Source organism: Pinus tabuliformis, chromosome 8, assembly GCF_031772625.1.
Source record: "Pinus tabuliformis cultivar Carrire ecotype Pingquan chromosome 8, CPIR1, whole genome shotgun sequence".
In the NCBI taxonomy this organism is placed as follows: domain Eukaryota; kingdom Viridiplantae; phylum Streptophyta; class Pinopsida; order Pinales; family Pinaceae; genus Pinus; species Pinus tabuliformis.
The window spans coordinates 1459958002-1459971470 of record NC_142294.1 but is presented as its reverse complement, the minus strand read 5'-3'; the positions used below and the strand labels follow the sequence as shown (position 1 = coordinate 1459971470).

Here is a 13469-nt window from a genome sequence, read left to right as displayed (position 1 = left end):
AAAGGATAAACACAATGAAGAGTTAGAATGTGAAATTGTGAGACTTAGAAAAGAAATTGAGAAAACAAAAGCCCTTAATCACAGATTTGCTAAAGGATCTGAAACTCTAGATGAGATTATCAAAGTACAGCATTCTCCTCTAATCAATACAAGTCTCAGATATTCCAAAGAAGCATCTCAAGCTCAGAAGCAAGTGCAGAATCCATCCACCTCCAAAAGTTATCTTGATGCAGCAAGGAGAAGTGAACAAGATGACATTCGATAGAAAAAGCATAATGCAGATCACCAGGTAAATCAGGGACAAGTTGCTTCAAGAATGATCAGAGATTATCAAGTAAATAAGGTGCAATCTACTTCAAGGGTGAACAATAGCATCAACCAACCATAGGTAAATCATTCTCAATTTGGCTCAAGAATGGATGGAAACTACAATCATATGGTTGGTAGATTTGATAATCGCAGGAATTTCTTCAATGGCCAATGTTTCTCTTGTCATAACTTTGGTCATAAAGCTGCTCAATGTGTTTCCTACAAGACCATCATGACTAGGGAAGCTCAAAAACAAAGGAGTATGACGGGAATCATGAAAAGAACCTACAATAACTTCTCTGCTCTTGAAAATGAAATAGAATGCTCTATCTATAACAACTTCGGTCATGAAGATTTTGAATGCCGGAGCAGGTTTCGACAAGCAACTCAGAAGGAGCAAGCTTCATTGAGTTCCAAAACATGGAAAAAGAAAGAAGCGCAATCGGAAAGATGTGGGATAGCCTTATATGTGGAAGGACAGGAAAATCAATGGTACATCGACAGTGGATGCTTGAAACATATGATAGGTGATAAAGAAAAATTTCAGTCACATAGTGCCTTAGAAAGGGAAAAGAAGGTCTCATTTGGAAATGACACCCCTGCATTCATAAAAGGTAAAGGCCCTGTTCGTTTGAAAGAAAAGGTCAAGGCTAGAAATGTTATGTATGTTGATGGCTTAAAGCATAATCTATTGACTGTCAGTCAGATGTGTGATCAAGGAACTGAGGTAATATTTCGATCAAACGGATGTATTGTTCGTGAGCTTGATATAGGAAAAACAGTGATCAGAGGCGTAAGAACTCCAAATAACTTATACGTACTCAAGGGAGGACAACAACAATATTATTTAAGCAAGAATGATGAACACTGGCTATGGCATAGAAGACTGGGGCATCTTAGCTTCTCTCAGATAAGGAAAGCATGCAAATATTAGGCAGTTCGTGATCTTCGTGACATAAGAATTCCAGACAATACAATATGCAAATCATGTCAAATTGGTAAGCAAACTAGAACTAATTTCCCTGAGAAGAAAGGATCAGCTAGCAGGCCACTTGAACTTGTCCACACCGATATATGTGGTCCAACGAGGAAAAGGTCACCTCGAGGAGAAGAGTATTTCATATTGTTCATTGATGACTTTTCGAGGATGTGTTGGATAGGACTCATGAAGTATAAAGATGAAGCTTCCGAAAAGTTCAAGTCATTCAAAGCTTTGGTTGAAAACGAATCAAATCGCAAAATCAAATGCCTCAGATCTGATCGAGGAGGGGAATTTACCTCAGATGAATTCTTCGATTTTTGTGAAGAACATGGAATAAGAAGGGAATTCTCTACTGGAAGGACTCCTCAGCAAAATGGAGTAGTTGAAAGGATGAACAGAATAATTCAACAAATGGCTCATGCTATGCTTGATGAGTCTGGAACTCCCGCAACCTTCTGGGGTGAAGCCGCATTTGCTGCTATTACTATTCTCAGCAAGACAAATGTCCGGGTAAACAACACTCAGACTCCTCATGAACTTTGGTATGGTAAGACTCCCACGGTAAAATACTTCAAAATTTTTGGAAGCAAATGCTACATTAAAAGGACTGATGAAAATCTTGGCAAGTTTGAACCCAGAGTAGATGAAGGCATTTTACTTGGCTAATCTCCCCACAGCAAAGCCTACAAATGTTACAATAAAAGGCTTGGTAAAATTGTTGAAAGTATTGATTTAGTGGTTGATGAATAAGGGAACACTCCTAGGCAAGTGAAATCTGAAGACTTGGAAGATGGCGAAGACTATCTGTCAACATCAAATCAGATTCCTGATGAAGAAGAAACCCATGACGCACCAGAAGAATAGATAAGGATAGAAGAAAAGACTCCATCTAGATATGTTCAGAAGAATCATCCAGAATCTCAAATTTTGGGGCAAAAAGAGGCAGGTGTACAAACAAGAAGAACCATTTCAGAAGCTTCAAGCTATCTAGCACTACTCTCCTCCACTGAACCATAGAATGTAAGAAAGGCTTGCAAAGATGAATGCTGGGTCAAGGCCATGGAAGAAGAACTCGAGCAGATTGAAAAGAATAATACTTGGGAGTTGGTTCCTAGACCAAAAGATAAAAATGTCATAGGGACAAATGGGATTTTCAAAAATAAGCTGAATGAAAATGGGGATGTGGTTAGAAACAAGGCAAGACTTGTTTGTAAAGGGTATGTGCAACAAGAAGGCATAGACTTTGAAGAAACATTTGCACCAGTTTCCAGACTTGAGGCTATAAGGATGTTCCTTGCTCTATCTAGCTTTCAGAGATTCAAAGTATTTCAAATGGACGTGAAGTTTGCTTTCATGAATGGAGACTTGGATGAAGAAGTATATATTGAACAACCAGATGGGTTTATTCTTGGAAATGATCCAAAACCTGTATGCAGACTCCAAAAGGCTCTCTATGGACTTAAACAGGCTCCTAGGGTGTGGTATTATCGGTTGGATAAGTACCTCCATCAACAAGGCTTTATAAAAGGATCAACTGATATCAATCTCTATATAAAGGTTGACAATGAAAAGTTGCTAATACTTGTTGTGTATGTTGATGATATCATATTTGGTAGCAATGAAGAAGACATGAGTCAAAATTTTTCCTTGGTGATGCAAAAGGAGTTTGAAATTTCCATGCTTGGTGAGCTCACTTATTTTCTTGGTTTACAAGTCCAACAAAACAAAGACGACATTTTTCTATCACAAACCAAGTATCTCAAGCAGATATTGAAGAAATATGGGATGGAGGATTCGAAACCAGTATGTACCCCTATGGTGACAGGATGCAGCCTCAACACAAATGATGAATCGGCATCAGTACATCAATCAACCTATAGATCCATGATTGGTAGTCTGCTCTATCTAACAGGTACTCGACCAGACATTATGCATGCAGTGGGAATAGTTGGAAGGTTTTAGGCAAATCCAAAGGAAACTCATCTTCAGGCAGTTAAGAGAATCTTCAAGTATCTTCAAGGAACTCAAAACTATGGCTTATGATATCCTAGAGGTACAGATCTCACACTTCATGCATACACAGATGTGGATTGGGCAGGAAGTGTGGATGATAGGAAAAGCACTAGCAGTGGTGCATTCTTCATGGGTCCTAGATTAGTATCCTGGTTCAGCAAGAAACAAAGCTCTACTGCATTATCTATAGCTGAAGCAGAATATGTAGCTGATACATCTTGCTGCACACAACTCCTTTGGATGATGCAAACATTGCAAGACATGAAAATCACTTGTACTCCACCTATCTCCATCTTCTATGATAATACAAGTGCAATCAGTATTTCAAATAATCCTGTCATGCATTCAAAGACTAAGCATATACCAATCAAGTATCATTTTCTCCGGGAACAAGTGCTTGAACAAAATGTCAAATTGGAGTATGTTCCCTTTAAGGAACAAGTTGCTGATATTTTCACCAAACCACTGCCCAGGGAGACCTTTCAATACCTCAGACAAAAGATGGGGGTAGTTGATGCATCATCTTGCTGTTGAATCTTGTTTGTTTCAGAGTTTGTTGGTTGTACACGAGTTTCATATGGGGTATTGGCATACATTCGCTGGTTTATGTGGGTACTTTCGTGTCCGCTATGGATCTGTTAGAGACCATCTGGCACAGGTTCAGGGGGAGCATATATTCTTCTAATAATGCATTGTTGGCATTATTGTAGAATATCTTGGTTCAATTTTTTAGTTTGTTTTGATTTTAGGAGGAGCAAGTACAGAAGGAGATTGACAGATGCTGCTGACGTTTTATCTCTATATTTCTTTTGTCAAGGTCATGTAACAGCCTATTTTGGTTGCCCCACTATGCCTGGGATGGACAATGTAATGTGCTTATCATGATTCCCCACTTGGTTGGGTGGATGAGTCAATATTGGTATATTCCCACTTGGTTGGGAGTCGTATGTATGAGTCTTTGGTGATAGGAAGGTCAGTTTTGATGTATAATGTCAGATTTCTTTTGTAGAACATCTTCTTGCATATCTTGCCTATATGTTAGGGGGATCTTGGACAAGCACAGCAGAGCATAGATTTCAACATGTACTCAGGGGGAGCATAACCCTTTGCCCTTGATGTCAAAGGGGGAGAAAAGACTTTGAGTGACTTTGGGTTTCCATCAAGTCCAAAGGGGGAAATTGTTGGCATTATGACACAAGTTTGGCATAGGTTTGGCTCAATGACATAAGTGTTGTCCATGATGGAAACTCTCTCAAATTGCAGATCACACTTCAAGCTCTCAGAATGGAAGAAAATGAAGTACCCATAGGTGTATCGAACAAAAGGTGCGGACATATGCAGTTGCACTGACCAAAAGGTGCGTACATATACACAGGTGCTCCAAACAAAACGTGTGGAGTAAAGTACATGCACTTTCATGTAGAAAAACATGCGCACATGGGAAATTTTATGGTTGGTCCATGGTATTTAGTCCGAAAATTTTGATCCTATGGTTTTGGTCCGTGGTTTTGCATCTAAAGTATTGAACCTAGGTATTGGGTCCCTAGTATTGGATCTCTATGGTTTTGGACCATGGTTTAAGTAAGGCCTAGACTATAAAAAGGAAAGGAGATCATTTAGCTTGGGCACTGATGTGTTGAATATATTAAGAAGAGCAAGATCTGAAATTCTAGTGATTGGTTGGTGAGTTATAGGTGGACCTGGATCAAGGAGAAACCTGAACATTACAAGACAGATATACTAATGGGGCGAGATCGCTTTGGTGCATGATCAGATCTGTAAATCTGACGGTCTGGGTTATAATTGAAGTCTGATAATTTATCGATAGCCACAGGTCTCGACACAGCGCAGGTGTGGATACCCACAGGCTCGACACAGCACAGGCGCAGATACCTGCAGGCTCGACACAGTGCAGTCGTGGATACTCGCAGGCTCGACACAGTTCAAGCGTGGATAACCGCAGTCTCAACACAGCATAGGTGCGAATATACGTGGTTTTGACAGAGCGCAGGCGCAAACACCCGCAGGCTTAAGGAAGTGAATACTGTGGATGTTCGCAGTTTTCTATTGGTGAAGTTGCAGATTTTTTCTTCAAATATGTTTTAGCTACTTTTGTCTATTACTGCTATGATACGGGTTCTGAATTGGTGTCTAGTTACTAGTACTATGTTATGAGAAGTTATTGATTCAGTATTTGTACAAGGAAGTTGGTTGATTGCAGATCTATTTGATGTTTGATTGATATTCATTGATCCAATCTTAAAATTTATGAAACGTGGTCGCTGGAAGAAAAGTGAAGTCTTCTGTAGGTTAGCACCTACGTACTAGGATCTCAGCTAGTACAAGAGCTAAGGGGGTTGTACCTCCCTTCCAGGAGAGTCTGGAGAACGAGAGAAGGTTGAAGCCTTCTGCAGGTTGAAGCCTACGTGCTGGTATAAGACTACACCAGTATAGAATCATTGTAAAAGGAAGTTTCTAATTGAAAGAAGATAGAGACATATTGCAGCAGGTGGTTCTCACCCACATTGGGTTTCCACCTTATATCTTATGTTCTTTTGTGTGACTGACTTCTCTACTTTTCTATTCCTGCTTACTGTTATATGATTCTGACACACAGATTAATGATCAACCTCTGAAGAATAAATTAAATTATAAGTCTGGAAGGAATTCGTAAGTTTCATTAGTCAGATTTGCAAATCTTTGTATAAATTGAAAAAGAAGTTGATAATACTGATTCACCCCCCCTCTTAGTATTATTTCCAACAGAAAGGCTTTCAAAATGTTTCATTCGATGGGTAATTTTCGTCTCTCAAGAATCGAAGAAAATTTGGAAAAGGATCCCACATTTTATTTAGAAGTATGTCATAAATGATATTTTGGGCCATTATCAAACACTCCAATGTCATGGATGAAATATTTATTTTCAAATTATGGAGAGTGTTAGCCAAATAGAGAGACAATACATATTCTAGATCATTTTTGAAGATGAGAAATCTACATCTTGTACGAAGAATATGCAGAAGGTTCTGAGGGACATGGTCAGTTTATTACATATCAATATTACAAGGATGGGAATTTGTAGTACATGTGCGTCTCTTAAATAAAAAAGGGATAAATGTGAAGGGTCAGAAAGAGGTAAGAATTCATAACTTTAACTTTCAAAATTGTATAGTCATCAACTATGAAAATGAATTTCTTAATTATTCTTTTATGTTATGTAGATTCCTTTGTCAAAGAACTTCAGGAGCATCACAAACAACAAACAAGTGAAAGGAAAAAGTTGTACAAGAATCGAAAGAAGTGTTATGATAATCCAAATAAATATTTGGGTTTGATAATTGATGGTATGGACTAGAAGAAAACACTTTTACCACATTTTGTTCGCACACCAAAAAATTTACAGGAGGAAAATTTTATTCAGTATCACTTGGTCAATTCTATGCTTTTCAATGGGAAAATGTTACCAGGGGTGTACTTCACAGCTCCAAATATTCATAATGATGCAAATCTAACAATAACCATAATTCATGATGTTCTTTCTCATTGGTCTGGTAATCTTCCTAAAGTTTTGTATCTACAATTGGACAACACTTGCTGTGAAAACAAAAATCAGGTTCTTTTTGGATATCTAAACATGCTTGTTGAATTGAGAAATTTTCAAAAGGTAAAGGTTTGTTTCCTTCTTGATGGGCACACTCATGACCATATTGATTAGATGTTCAGTCATTTTTTAGTCACATTGAGGAGGAAGGAAGTTGGGAGATTGCCATCATTAATTGAATGTATTAAGAAATCATACATGCTAGAGCCTACCTTTGATGTGTTGGAAGAAACTGTTGACATACAAAGGTTTATTATGGGATCACATGGTGAGGAGAAATGCATTGAACAACTTAATGACATTAGCTTCCAACATCAATTTCGTATCCAAAAAATTGATGGGAAAACACTAATATGGGGCAAGAAGTATTCAACTACTCAGAATGGGCACCGTCATTAGGTTTGGAATTTTTGAAGTTCATTCCAGATCATCCAATATTTGCATTAAAAATATTGTTATTACAATCAATTGGTGAAGTTCATAATGCACACAGATAGAATAGATATATAAATTATTCTGATTGCCTGGAAGAAATTAAAAAATGTATTAGATATACATATGAGTACTTTGACATTGTTGATACAGTTTGGTGGGAGTCATTTTTCAATAATCAAAGTGATATCATTTCAAGAACAACAAATGGAGATATACCTTTAAAAAATCCATTTATTTGGCCACAAAATGTGTCAAATGAACATGAGGAAAGAAACATTGTTGAACAACAACAATCTCAAGGCATTATTAATTCTTCACATATAGAGGAAAAAGTGATGTATATTGGTTCAAGAAGATCTCGTGCACAACGTGAAGCCATGGAATACCTTTACAGGGGTTTAGTACATGATATTAAGGAGGGTTGCATGATCGTAGTGATAGCAGATGGAGATCCCAATGGCTATCCATTCTGGGTTGCTAAGGTTATAAAGGTCTTTACTGAAAATGAAGATGTTACAGGTGTTGAAGTACACTGGTATGCCACAAATACACACCCATTCAATGGTGTGTATAAGCCAAAGATGGTAGTTGATAAAAAAATTGGCAGAAAGAGAAAAAGAAAGGGCACAAATATAAATTATCGCCGCACATACCTCTTAAACTTGGAGGATTTTGACATACTTGTTTATGACTTCAATTTAACTAAGAGAGGAACTCTTCACTTAAAGACGATAGATATTCGAAAAAGGTTGTTACCAAAAGGAACAATGTTGAGATGGGAGTCTACTGAAACCAATGGTAGATCCAGAAGAATTTTAAAACCTGAAATGGTGGGCATGCATGTGGACTCAGATGGGGCACTAGTTGATGAAAGAGAAGAATATGGAACATGTTCGTCTACATTTAGTCATTCATCTGAAGATGTGAATTCTGATGATGTGAAAGAAAATATGAGTGATTTTGAATAATTGTCTAAGACAGTTTATATAACGGATGTTTGCACCGTATCTTGAAATAAAAAAATTGATTTCCATATGGTGTTAAATCAGAAGTTATGAGTCATTTTTATGTTGTTGGATTATATGTTTTAATTATGATGATTTTTATTATTTAGAATATGTACAATGAAACAATAAATTAGAGATATAATCTATGTTTCATTCAATGTAAAAATAATGACATTTTGATTAATTTAGTCATGTAATTTGTTCATAATGTCATGGTTTTTTAATTTTATGGTTGAAAATTTTCCAAATCTTTTTGTATCTTTAATGTTATCGTTGAAAACAATTAGAATTTTAGCGATCTCTAGTGTGGTATTATTATATGTTTAACATTGTCGATGAAAACTAACAAAATTTTAATATGTTTTAGATCCCATTATTTTGTCTTTATCGACATTACTAAAACATGTTGAATTTATACTTATGAAAGAAAAATGTTATTCTACCAAAAACATTAGTGTGTTTTTTTTGTCAAAAACAACTGTTTTTTTGCACATAAAAATTCGGTTTTACTAGCATTTTTTAAAAATGTCTAAAATTGACCCTAAAAAAAACCATCATTCTAGTATCAATGCTTTTCATTTTTAGGGTGTTTTTTGCACAATTTTTGCACGAAAAATTCGTTTTCACTGCCATTTTTAAAACATGTTCAAAATTGAGCCTAAAAAAAAAACCCATCATTCCAGTATACACAATTTTCGTTTTTAGCACCGTTTTTGATGTTTTTACGGGGTTTTTTTGCAAGAGTTCCCATTTTGAGTTTATAGTTCCCATTTCAAAGTTTACATTGTTACGAGTTCAAATGTTGTTACAACAAGTTTTATGTGAAAGGTATGTCTGATGTCTAGGAAGGTAACCACCATGGGCGAGACATCGTTAACAACATATACAAGACATTTTCATTAATAGATTATGTATCACAACAAGTGAAATAGTTCAAATGTGAAACACAGGTTAAAACAACATGCATCACAAGTATTTAAGATTAGTCTTACAACAGTTACAACACGTGTGAAAATGTTTTGGCCTATTAGCAGGCTTCTGAATTAAGTGAAAGTTCCAAGACACATCGTTACACCATACATCACTAACCTTGTGCGAGGGGTGTTGCAGCCACTACTTACTACTCAAAGAAAAGATTACAAACTCTCTTGGCTATGTGGGAGGAGCTAAGGTGAAAATCCCTTTAGCATGTACAAATGAGGGGCTATTATAGCCAATGGTGAAACTAACCCTTGTGGCTATTCAAGTACCCTCATGATTGTTTGGCTTCCATGAATTTTTTACTTTACATGACTCTTTATACAAAAATTGGGTCTCTTGGACTTCCACGTTACATTACATTGATAAAAGTATGGCCCACAGTAGAGATCTGGATGACATGACTCATGACATGACTCGACATGACAGTGCTGGTACATTTGTGTTGCTACTTTTGTGCATGTCGAGCTACAGCGTTGATGGGTGATGGATGTCCTCATGGTGTGTCACAACTTCACCTCCGCATAGAAAAGTGCGCGGAGTCTTCAATGGTCGTTGGCTCACTTGATGTTTCTTTTTCATGTTGCTCCTTGCTTGTATGTTGGAAGGCTTGACAGGTTCGTCTATTTGCAAAATGTTCATTTTCGTTCGTTTGTCCTTCCGTGAGCACATCTTGCATGTTTACTCATCCATCCATCCACAAACACATATTTGAATGATCGTTCATTCGTGAGCACATCTCTTTGCATGTATCATTTTTTCTTCTGTTGGTGAACTTGTTCTTTTGCATGTGCTCCCCTTCGTTCATCCCATTCATTATCACGCCATGTTTTTTTGCATACATGTTCTTGCAGTCACTCATGACGAGACGACATCAAATCCAAAAACCTCCTAGTCTACCATGATACATGATCATTTTAGATGTAGGGGATTGGGAGAGGCAACAAGGTTGTGAGATGGGATGGAGGCTCCATGCACTGCTAATGAATATTGCACAAGAGTCACTGGGTGATGGAGATGGGAAATCCGGATTAACAGTGTCTGTTCACGGGGTCTGGCATAGCTAGAGGAAAAAATTGCATAGTTTTTGAGGGGGATAGTCTTGGCTATAGGAAGGTTGGGTAGGGAAAATCTGTGCAGTTTCCGGAATGAGCGGGCAGTAGGTCTTGGCAGAAAAAAACTACACAATTTTTTGGAGGAACAGGCCGAGATGCAGGGAGGCTTAGCAGATAGAAATTGCATAATTTTTTGGATGAGCTGGCCGGGAGCTTGGCAGCCAAAACTATGCAATTCCTGGAATGAACTAGTAGCTGGCTGCTGGGTCACTGACAATAGAAATTACACAATTACTAAGGGGAACTTCCAATCAGCTGTTGGGAGCTTGGTAGCAGAAACTGTGCAATTCTTGGAGGGATCTAGCAGTCTATTTTTGGTAAGAGAAATTACACTGATGGTGGGAGGTCGGCCTGCTGATCATCTCTGCACAATTTCTCAGCTAAGAGGACTGCTGGGAAGCATAGTGCATGCTCATGAAAACTACACAATTTTCTGGATGAGCAGTCAGTCGACTGTGGAGAGGGCTAGCTAGAAAATTTGTGCAATTTCTTGAGAGAGACAGGGACGAGAACTGGGTGTTTGTCTAGCCTGCTTTTGCAATTTTCCCAGTCAACAGAGTATGAAATGCTTGCAACCTCTTCGCAACATTTTAGGGGAGTCAGTCTTGGGTTAGCTGCCAAGTCAAAATACCTAGTTGACCAGCATGGAGACTGATTGATTTGCTTGTGGGAAGCGTAACTTGAAATGAATTTATTGGTGCTCTTGCACTGTTCTGGGTGACAATCGATAAAGTCGATGGCGGGGTGATGGTCTAGCTATTAGAGGGGAATCCAGTCATTGAAACTTCAACCAAAAGACTAAGTGTGTGAATGAGTGAAAGATGCATATGTGATCTTGCAACACACACTTGCATGACTTGACAACGAGATGACTCAAACAATTCAGATGCATATGTATAATATGTATGACCGACAGTGTAGGCGACAAGTGCGACACTTGTGATTGATCGTTGGTCGACTGTGACGATGCTTGCGCAATAGTGAATGTGAGTCCATGTGTGAGTGCGATAGATGTTTTCATACCGAACACAATGAGTACACATGAATAGAAGACTTTGAGCATAACTAGAAGATGGTCGCAAGCATGAATTTGACATCAACATGCAAGACTTTGTGAAATGAATAACCAAGGCGAGTGCGAAGACTCGCGTGAGCTCAGGGAGTGAACCTAGGTGTGCGTGGTCATCAAGTGAAAATCTCAAGGGAGGCTCCAAAATTAGGTGTAGGCCAAAATTTTGGAGGGTGGTTGTAGCCGCTACAAGAGGTCCTCATTGAGTTATTTTCCCATGAACAATGTTGAAATGTAACATGTGAGAGTCAACTTTCTACGGATGAGTGTAGTTGTGAAATTTGTCACATGAAGGGCCAATTATGTATCTTGTGCATGTGCGTTATTTGCAGAAAATTTGACTTTGAAGTGAATACTTGTCAATGGGTGGGTTATGATACTTGTTCTGACTGGACACACACATATTGCATAATCCATTCTAGACTAATAAACATAAGTACTAGTCTTAAGTGTGGTACAGGGTTATCTAAAATATTTTTTAGGTGTAGGGTTTATAAGAGGACATCATAACTATTAGGGTGGGTGAAGGATGTGTTTTATAATTTTGCCCCTGATTGTGATAGGGAAGCCCTCATGAAGGAATTTGATTTTGTTTGAAGTATATTTGATGGAAGTGAGGACTCCAGGGTAGAAAAATATTTTGGAAGTCTGAAGAATTATTGGAAAGTTTGAATACTGGAGCTACTGATGAGGCTGCAGTTTGCAAAGTGTGATGCAACATTTCTTTCAAGGTTTTGTTTGTCCAACGCATGGAAAAATATTTGTTATATAAGTTTTTTTGATGCACAATATTCAGTTGGTAGGCCTACTATGCCATCTAAATTCCCTACTTTCTTTCCTTACATTTTGGCTTTTTCATGCTTATAAACCCATGTAGCAAGTCTTAGACATCTTGGCCCAACCGAAAGAGTTATAAAAATAATATTTAGAAATGTCAATTGAAACTACTACTTGCATGTGAGGTTATAAGACAAGGTGGGTTGAACCTTGTAGTAAAACACCACCTGTTTAACTGAAATGATAAATAGAACCTTTATTTTGAAAGAAATTGCACTTCACTGTGATATTTATATTTTTTGAAGCTTGATGTACTTTTACAGGGATGGGAATATTTTCTTTTGTGTGACATCCTTCCCTCCAAATATTCATGCATGCCATTTTTGGGTTTGTTATAAATCCTAAGGATTTTATGCAGTAGGCTCTTGGATATAATGTGTAGAGGGCGAAGGATGGGTGAAGGATGTGTTTTAGCATTGTGCCCCTCATTTGGATAGGGCAGCCCTCATGAAGGAATTTGATTGTGTTCGAAGGATATTTCATGGAAGTGAGGGCTCTAGGGCCAAAAAACTATTTTGGAAGTATGAAGAATTATTGGAAAGTTTGAAGAATGGAGCTACTGACCAGGCTATAGTTTGCAAAGTGTGATGCAACATTTCTTTCAAGGTTTGGTTTCTCCAACACATGGAAAATTGTTTGTTATATAAATTCGTTTGACGCATAATATTCAATTGGTAAGCCTACTATTCCATCTAAATTATTTGTTTTCATTCCTTAGATTTTGGCTTTGTCATGCTTATAAATACATGTAGGAAGTCTTAGGCATCTTGGCCCAACCGAAGGAGTTATAAAAATACTTTTTAGAAATTTCAATTGAATCTGCTAGTTGCCTGTGTGGTTATAAGGCAAGGTGAGTTGAACCTTGTAGTAAAACACCCACCTTTTAACTGAAATGCTAAATAGAACCTTTATTTTGAAAGAAATTGCACTTCACTATGATATTTATATTTTTTGAAGCTTGTTGTACTTTTACAGGGATGGGGATATTTTCTTTTGTGTGCCATCCTTCTATCTAAATATTCATGCTTGCCATTTGTGGGTTTGTTATAAATGCTAAGGATTTTATGTAGCAGGATCTTGGATACAATGTGGAAAGGATGAAGGATGAGTGAAGGATGTGTTT

General features: G+C 37.6%; 1 pseudogene; it reads left to right on the top strand.

Annotated features, from left to right (window-relative positions):
- LOC149241285 (OBERON-like protein pseudogene) overlaps window positions 1-12934 on the top strand; it is a 39519-nt pseudogene extending 26585 nt beyond the window's left edge.
- Window positions 12935-13469: the final 535 nt, after the last annotated feature.